Here is a 9,681-nt window from a genome sequence, read left to right on the forward strand (position 1 = left end):
GGCGCCTCCACGCACTGCAATCCAGCCTGCCCCAGTTCAGAGCCTCTCTCTCACAGACCTGCAAAGGACCTCTGCTGTTTTTTCCATTGCACCCGGTGTGGCTTCCTCTACATTGGGGAAACCAAGCGGAGGCTTGGGGACCGCTTCGCAGAACACCTGCACTTGGTTCGCAACAAACAACTGCACCTCCCAATCGCGAACCATTTCAACTCCCCCGCCCATTCCTCAGATGACATGTCCATCATGGGCCTCCTGCAGTGCCACAATGATGCCACCCGAAGGTTGCAGGAACAGCAACTCATATTCCGCTTGAGAACCCTGCAGCCCAATGGTATCAATGTGGACTTCACAAGCTTCAAAATCTCCACTTCCCCTACTGCATCACAAAACCAGCCCAACTTGTCCCCTCCCCCCCACTACATCCCAAAACCAGCCCAACTCATCCCCTCCCCCCACTGCATCCCAAAACGAGCCCAGTCTGTCTCTGCTTCCCTAACCTGTTCTTCCTCTCAGCCATCCCTTCCTCCCACGTCAAGCCGCACCTCCATTTCCTACCTACCACCTCATCTGTCCATCTTCCCTGGACTGACCTATTCCCTTCCTACCTGTATTCTTCTCTCTACCTATCTTGTTTTCTCTTCATCTTCGGTCCACCACCCCCTCTCTCCCTATTTATTCCAGTTCCCTCTCCCCATCTCCCTCTCTGATGAAGGGTCTAGGCCCGAAACATCAGCTTTTGTACTCCCGAGATGCTGCTTGGCCTGCTGTGTTCATCCAGCTCCACACTTTGTTATCTTGGATTCTCCAGCATCTGCAGTTCCCATTATCACATATCCAGGAATCGTGACAAGATTACCTTAAAACATCCTAAAACTAGACCCAGCGGAAGGATCTTTGTACCCTCTACTGCGGTTTTGTGATTTTTCATCTCTTAACATCAGCAATTTGCGGTTGTAAAGAAGATCTACAGAGCATTGACTTGATAAAAGTTTTTTTTTGTTGAAATATAGTCTCAGTGAAACTCAAACATACGTTACTGTTGATTTGACTTTAACAAAAAAACAGAAATTATTACACACAAAGATAAAACAAAATAAACTAAGCTACATATAATTTGAAACATGTCTGAACAAATAGTAACAATACTATATTCCATTTGCCCCAACAGCATCCCTTTACAGTGCTTAGCACTATCACATGTATGGGTTTGACTTAACTGATATTTTCGATTCCTAGTCTTCAGGGTTTGATAGTTTCTACCTGAGTACTTACATAACTGAATGGTTTTGAATAACTCTTTCAGGATTCTAAAAATAATTTCTGGTCTTGAACTTCTAAGCTAAAATTGAGGTATCCTATTTCCTCAGTATTTTGAAACAATTTGTTTCTCTAGGAGAAACTGTTTCATACATTTAACTTCTATTAACTGAAATTGGCTAATGCTCATCAATGTTTGTTCACACATAAAACTCTCTCAATGTAAATTCCCATTTGCCCTCCAAGGACCTGTTTTTAATACTGTTTCTAATAAAAGGTGCCAGGAAATTTGACAATGAATCATTAAATCCCTTCATTTTGTTTTATTCATTCATGGGATGAGTTCGTCACTGGCTAGTCAGCATTTATTGCCCATCCCCAATTGCCCAGAGGGCAGTTCTGAGTCAACCACATTGCTTTGGGTCTGGAGTCACACGTAGGCCAGAACAGGTAAGGTGGCAGCTTCTTTCCGTAAAGGACATCAGTGAACCAGATGGGTTTTTACAATAATCAACAATGGGCATCATTAGATTTTAAATGCCAGATATTTTATTGAATTCAAGTTCTACCATTTGCAGTGGCAGGATTCAAACCTGGGTCTCCAGAACATTATTTTGGTCTGTGGATTAATAGTCCAGCAATTATACCACTAGGCCATTGTCTCCCCTAAACAAAGACCTCCTCAAATACCAGATCCCAGATGCAACTTGTTCAAAATCCAAACTCTAAAATAAATTGTATTATTTATATCAATGACACTTTACATTACAACACAACTACTTATGATCTGTAAATGTGACCATTGGCCTGTGCCTATGGTTGTAAGTAGTACATTACAGACACTAAAACCTACTGCAGTGTCACATGTCTCTAGGATAGTACACTGGAAATCAAGCCCAGCTATTCTTGCGGTGGTCATAAAAGTTAAAATCCCCAAGCTACCTGGTTTGCAAAGCCAGGTTGATAGAAAGCATGGACCAGTTTGTAGCACATAAGAAATCATTATTCATTGCAGGTATTTAGATTCTAGTTACAGGTAAACAAACATTAAGTAAACTCTACAAATTAAAATTCCAAACCCCTTATAAATTGCCCGTTGCACACATAAACATGGAAAGAAAAACAATGTTTGACTGGAGGGGAACCTGAGAAAATAGTACATCTTGGTTTTTACAATCCATTGGGTTGATTTTTGCGAGTGGAAGGCTTCTCCTTGACCTTTATTTGTCCAAATGCTTCAATAACATTGCAAGAGGCAGTGGGTAGCTATTTCACTTATGAAACATTTCTTGACTTATCTAATTCAAAGTCACATCTTGCAGCAGGAAAAATAAGACTGCTTGCTTCAGGTTTAAAGTCACTTATTGTAGAGAAAGATGACTTATTTTTGTTGCTACAAATTTCTCTTCTGCTTGGACTAGCTGCTTTCTAACTTGCTCACAGCCCAAACTGTTCAACTAACTGATAACCAATCAACTTTTGCTGGCAGACAAAGGATGTTTGTCATTGGTTAGTGGACCAGGGACGAATTGTCAAATCAGCTTCACCTGGAGACAACTCTTCAGCTCCAGGACAATTAAATGTGAAAGTCCAACAGCGAGTTAACAATAATGTTGATAGGAAAGTCACCATGGAGAATAGGAAAAAGCTTTTGCCAGAGATTGGATGGAAGATAAAAAAGTGAGACCCAAAACTATTTGACGTTAGCATACTGAAGGACTCACTGGTGTGTAAGTATTTTCATGAGGTGAAGTCTGCAGGTGTTTATAGAGTCAATATCAAGATTGGAATAATGATTGACGGCAGCATAAAATCCAGACACAGCAAAATTTTGCCCTTCTGCTAGTAATGTCCTCAAAAACATCTACCAAGATTGTGAAACATGATTTCTTCTTTATAAATTCATGTTGAATCTATCCAACTCGCCTACTTTCTAAGTATGCGGTAGTCACATCCTTCAAATCGCCCAAGTACTGAAATCACTCGATGTTATACGAACAGGTCTAATTTTCTGTACCTTTCCTCCTTTCTTTCTTTTTACCACCTTTCAATCTATAGGCAGTATTGCACGAATGGATAGAACTTTGAAAGATGACAACCAATATATCCACTATCTCTGCAGCCCTCCCTTTGAATAATCTGGGGTGAAGGTTAAAGATTTATTAACTAAGTGCCTCTTTTATTTCCTAATACTGATTCCTTAGTAATGTTAATTTTTCAGTTTCACACTTACCAGACCCTTGAATCTTAATTGTTTCAAAGAAACTTTTTGTGACCTTCCTTCGAAGAGACACAGTATTTGCCAGGTCTCTACCATTTATTTCCTATTATAATTGCTCCTAAGCCTGCCTGCAATGAACCCAAGTTTATTGTTTCCTTTCTGTATTCCTATTAAAGCTCTTAAATTACATTGTAAAATTTCTTGCAATTTTACATTCATTCTATCATCAGTTTTTTGGTCCTCATTTGCCAAGTTCTAAAATTCTCTCAATTTTCAGACTTACAAAGTTGCCAAAATAAAAAACGTGAATCACCTTCTTTGATCTATTGCGATATTTAGATTTCCCTTGTTAACTAGGGCACTCAATTTGCTGGATGAGAATTTTTTGCCTTGAAGAAGGAATGCATGAGTTTTGAAACCAACTATCTACTGTCAAAACATTTTAATGTACTTCTCCAATTCACCTATTTCCTACTCAAACTTCATGATTGCCCTTGAGTTATAGGACTCCATTTTCTGGTTAAACTACAATTTTTTTTCAAACAATGAAAAGTTCTATTACCATGGGTTCTATTTCCTAAAGATTCTTTTAAAACAAGACTATTGATCAGCTCTTTCCCATTGTAGATTATGGGATATAAGCTTATGCATTAGTTGGTTTCCCAACATATTGCTCTACAAAAACCTTCTTGAAAACGTTCTAGGAATTCTTTGTCCACAGCATTATTAGATTTACCCGGTGTATGCAGATCTAATTCCCATCATTACTGGATTCTCCTTGCTAGATAAATGCAATTCAAATTTCCTGATTTACAATCAGTCTCTATATCATTGTTGTTTGGTGGCCTATAAAATCACTCCTACATCATTCTTTGCTGCTCCGCTCCTGCTGATTCTTAGTTCCACTCAAAAAGATTTAGCATCCTATTCTTTGAATCAGAGATCCTCTTTGATTCCATCTCTGATCAGCAATACCCTACTTCATTCTCCTTTTCAGTTATACCTCACAAATGTCAAATATACTTGACTATTCAGTTCAGTTTTGGTCAAGCTGATGCAACTAAATTACATCATCTTACTTCTACAAGTGCAATTAATTCACCCATCTTGTTGTGAATAGTGAGCACTTTCAATTGGGACTTTACATTTGTCTTAACTATTTTGTAATTTGATACGGTCAATTACTGTTTTTCTACTGCAGTTTTGTTTTATTTTATCAGAACTTTCTCTCAGGTTCCGAACCTCTAACAAAATAAGTTTAAATCCTTCCCAAAAGTACCAGAAAGTGCCCTTGCAAGGATATCAGTTGTTATCCTACCAAGGTGCAAACTGTCCTCCTTATACAGGTTCCAATTCCCCAAACACCTAAAAATGCTCCTTCCTCCACCATTTTTACAATAACACATTCACAAGTTTTTAACGTTGATCTTGAGAGCATGTTATAATGGAAGCAATCCTGAGATGACTGTCTTAAAGATCTGGCTCTTCAGTCTTGGTTAGTTCCTTGAATTACCCTTTCAGAATCTCATTCCTTTTACTCATATTAATGACAATGTGGATCACAAAAGTGACCCCTCCCTGCAAAATTATGCGCTGCACTTCACGACATCATAGCATCAGAGCAGCAATGGAGCATGCTAGAGTCATATCTACAGCCTGTTTGATCCCCTTATCAAATTGCATACTATTTCCCTTCCGTCCTTTTCACCCCCACCTCTAACACCTGTGCAGCAGAACCACTTGAAGTGCAAACTCGGCTGTCTACTTTCCATTAATAAACCATTGGCCTCATCAGAAGCCAAAACGGAAAACAGGTTAATGAGTGAGATAGGCTCAGGGAGCTCATGCACTACATGTCTAGCTCTTTTAAACTGCCTACCAGTCACCCTTTCCCTGTTTGTCAGCTCTTAAATTGTTATGCAACCACTTAAAAATGCAATGCACATGGTTCTCAGCTTTGCAGTTGCGCCAAACTCCAGCCACAGCTTAGTATATAAAAAAAATCTGGACCTAAATTCTTGCAACAGTTCACACTCACTATGTATGAGATTGTCTGGGCCACAGTGTCCAAAACTCCCCACATATCATGGGATAGGCATCTACACTACCAAGTCCTTCCATAACAGAAGGTAGACAGCAGGGAGGCTGAAAAAACACAGCGAGACAAGGTAGCATCTGGAGGCAGTCAACTTTTTGGATATTGCTCTTCTTCAGAACACCCAGTCCTAAAGAAGGGAAATACCCAAAAAATTGATTTCTCTTCCTCTAGATGCTGCCTGACTTGCTGCTTTTTCCATCCACCAGCTTGTCTACCTTGGATTGCAGCATCTGTAGGTTTTTGTCTCTTCCATTACTGAAACCTATCTGCTTCAGACCGGAGATGACACAGCACGAAGTGAAATTACTCACTAATCAGCTCCAACAAACCTAGTTCGAACCCTGCTGCCTTGGTTCTCTCACCTGTTTTTCAAGCTAATGCTAAGTGACTACCTTAGGGTCCTCACATTACCCACTCTTTTAGGTACTGGTTATATTTCCGCAGCCTTCTCTCACTTGCCCCTCTATATGTTACTGACAGACATTTGAGGCCTTCTCCATTATCCACCTGCAATCAAAAGGCATCTTGAGATAAACAGGATGTCTTTGCAAGGAGTGCATACAGGTAGTTCTCTTATAAGGCAATGGATGTATTGTGATCTTACACTATAGAAAATTATGTCACAGGGAAATCATTTTACCTCTACAGCAGGAAGTTCACATTTTTATCCAAACAGTGTCCACTATTCATCAATCATGTGACAGTCAATTCACATTTCTGAAACACATACTGTAGCAGAACAACCTGTACTACTGATTAGGAAGCTTCCAATGAAGTTATTTTGACATCAATTTTAACAAATTGATCAACTTCAGGCCTTAGTTCTATGCATGGGGTTCATGCGCACGCTTGGAGTACAGCACCCTTTATATTTTTGTTTTGAGTCCTGTTTTCAGGGTGCATTTCTCTCAGTTGGGGTCATTAGTAGGTCATTATATTCATACTTTGGAAGTAGGATTGGGTAATTTAGATGAAGGCTCGAAAAATGTTCTGATTGACCATAGCATGGATTTGTGATTAGGAATTTGTTGTTGAATATAGAGCTTTTTTAAATTGGTGCAAATAACTGATAAAGGGCCAATTACATTGTATGGATGTACGGAAGGAATTTCACAAGTCGTCCCATACAAGGCTGGCTTGCAAATTTAATCCATAGCATTACATTACCTCCTGTCCTTATGTGCTTTAAATGACTGGCTAACAAGTAAAACAGTAGGCAACAAATGGATCATTCTTACATTGGCAGGCTGCGACTAGTGGGGTACAACAGGCATCAGTACATGGGACCTCAGCTGTTTATAACATATCAATGAGTTGCAGAAGGATCCTAATGTAATATCCCCAAACATGCCAATGATAGAATGCTATGTGGGGAAAAACATGGTGTTATCCATTTTGGTAGAAGAAACAAATGTGCAGAGTAGTTCTTTAAAAGGTAAGTTGGAAAGTACAATTGTAGAAAAAGGCCTGGGTGTCTGTCAATAGGTCACTGAAGGCCAACATGCAGATGCAAACTATTAGGAAGGCTAAAGGAATGTTAGCTTTTATAGCAAGGGTATAAGTAATGAGTTCTTAGTTTCAGTTGTACAGGAACTTGGTCTAACCATTGTGTGCAGTTTTAGTCTCCTTCTCTCAGTCACTATTGCCATATATTATTGCAAAGTGGCTTCACTTTGCAGCGATGGTTCACCAGACTTACTCATGAGATGACAACTGTGCTAAGTGGAGAAACTGGGCAAGCTGGGCTATTTTGAAGAATGCAAGATGATCTCTTCAAATTAATACCATCAACAAGATTATTGCAAATAAGATGTCCCTGCTGAATTCAAGAACTGGGGGCACAACTTGAAAATAAGCATAATTCCACTTGCGTTTGTCATAAGGATAATTTTTTTCTTTTTGAAAAAAAAAGGATTGACCGCCTTTGGAATGCTCTACCATAAAGGACTGTTGAGATTCGGTCACTGAGCATGTTTAAGGTAGAAACTGATGGATTTCTGATTATCAGAAGCATACAGGATTACGGGAATGGGTTAGTAAAGAAGCATTGATGTTGAGGTCAGTATTGGCCACACTGAATGGCAGGTCAGGCTCAACAGGCTGAATGTCCGACTCTTGTTCCTTTGCAAAGCAAACGGTCAGCCTTTGAGACGACTGATTTAACTGGAAGCATATTAGAGTTTTGGGTTAAAACAATGAGAAAAAAAATTTACATGGCACCTTTCGTAATCTCTGGATATGCCAAAAAAATCTTCACAGATATACATATCATTATCTCTCGTGATGCACTGGTAGTGCCCCCCCTACCTCTGGGCTGGGAGGCCTGGGTTCAAAGTCCCACTTGCTCCAATGATGTGTAATGACATATCTCAACAGGTTGATTAGAAAACAATGTTTTTTTTCTAAAAAAGTCATTAACATGCACCTTGTTTAAAATTCAGTGTCAAAATACGTTTTTCCAAGATGGCCATAACAATTCTGATCTATACACAAACCAAATATACACCAGCTTCATTACAAATATAACATGGTACATCTGCCAACATAAATTGTCCAAGCTAACCTGTGGATAGAATTCAATCTCAGCAAGGTTTAAAACGTGCACCAAAAACACAAAATACTGAGGATGTGGCAAATTCAAACAAACAAAATTGCTCCAAGTGTGCAGGTCATGTTGCAATTCTGGAGAAACAGAGAATTAAACATTTCAGTTAAATGGCCTTTGAGCACTCAAAGCAAGAGAACAAGAAGGGTTCTCTTATAGATGGAAGGCACTGTCTCTTGCCTTTCACCCCATCAGACTTCCCCTTTTGCTCTTCCTATCTCTTGCTTTCTTTGAGTTTTTCCTCAAGTTCTGACTGTCACAAATTAGTTCTGTGTTCAGCATTTTTTTGCTGTTATTTAGAATGAAATGGTTCTTAGAGAAAAAAAAAATCTGACAATTGCACAGCCAAGTCCTGGTACCTACCAATTCAGGACTCCAGATGGGTAATTTCACACCAATGACAGCATTACTAATTAAGGCACCAATACTTGAACCAATGACTGACTTTGTAGGCTATCAGGGTTGGACTAACATGAAACAAATCCAAATTGATCTTGCACAATAGTCACCAGGGTCATACTTTCTTTTCTCCCCAATCCAAAAATATCCTTAGTTTTCTAGTACTGTAAACATCTTCAAATTTAGCCTTTTATGAAAGTCTTCTTGTTTAAGCTAAAGGACAATCCAACTACTATCTCTGGGGAGAAAACAATGCATCTACAATGCCTTTGGAACTGTCATATTCTGTCATTTTAAAGAGAGAGACGAAAAGTTAATCATCCACTATTAGCTGCTTAGGTGAGCCAAACACATTTAGGTTTCGGGATTGGAAACACAAGAATGCAACACCTTTTTAAACTTATCGTTCATTATTCATTTCAGTCAATATGGGTAAGTGTTGATCAGAATTAAAAAGTGCAAAAACAAATCACAAGTAATAGCTGGAACTGAAGTACCAAACTGTAGACTTTGTAGACACCTGATAATTTTTGGTTACTTTAATGCAAATTTAAATTGCCATGCCTCTTCCCAACCCTCACCCTCTGCAAATTTAAAGCAAGTCTTTATTTTACCAAGTTTTCTTAAAGCACACTAACTGCTCATACACATTTTTCCGCTAGTGCGCGCTAAATTCTCAATGTACACTGAGACCAATCATTAGTTGTCTCCAATCAATAATGCTAGTTTAGTCATAGCAATGGTAAAAGTATCTGATGCTTTTACAAACAAACATTCTCAATAATCATCACTTTCCTACCTAGTTTTCTGTTGCAGGAACATTTCCCTCGAGCATCTTTTGAGTTTTCAGGAAAAATCAAGACTCCAACCGACAAACATCCTTAAAAATTTACAGTCTCAACATTTTAAGCTGTACTTATTTTTGCAAAGGTAGTAGTGGTATCTGGTTTGTAAATAACTATGACCAACATTTAATAACAATGTTATACAATCCATTATGAAAACAGGTTTCAAGTCACATGCAATAAGTGTATGAACATATAGAATTTACAAGTGTAATAAATTTGCATATATAATTCCACTAAAATGAAGACACACAAG

The sequence above is a fragment of the Stegostoma tigrinum genome, chromosome 16 (genome assembly GCF_030684315.1).
Source record: "Stegostoma tigrinum isolate sSteTig4 chromosome 16, sSteTig4.hap1, whole genome shotgun sequence".
NCBI classification, from domain to species: domain Eukaryota; kingdom Metazoa; phylum Chordata; class Chondrichthyes; order Orectolobiformes; family Stegostomatidae; genus Stegostoma; species Stegostoma tigrinum.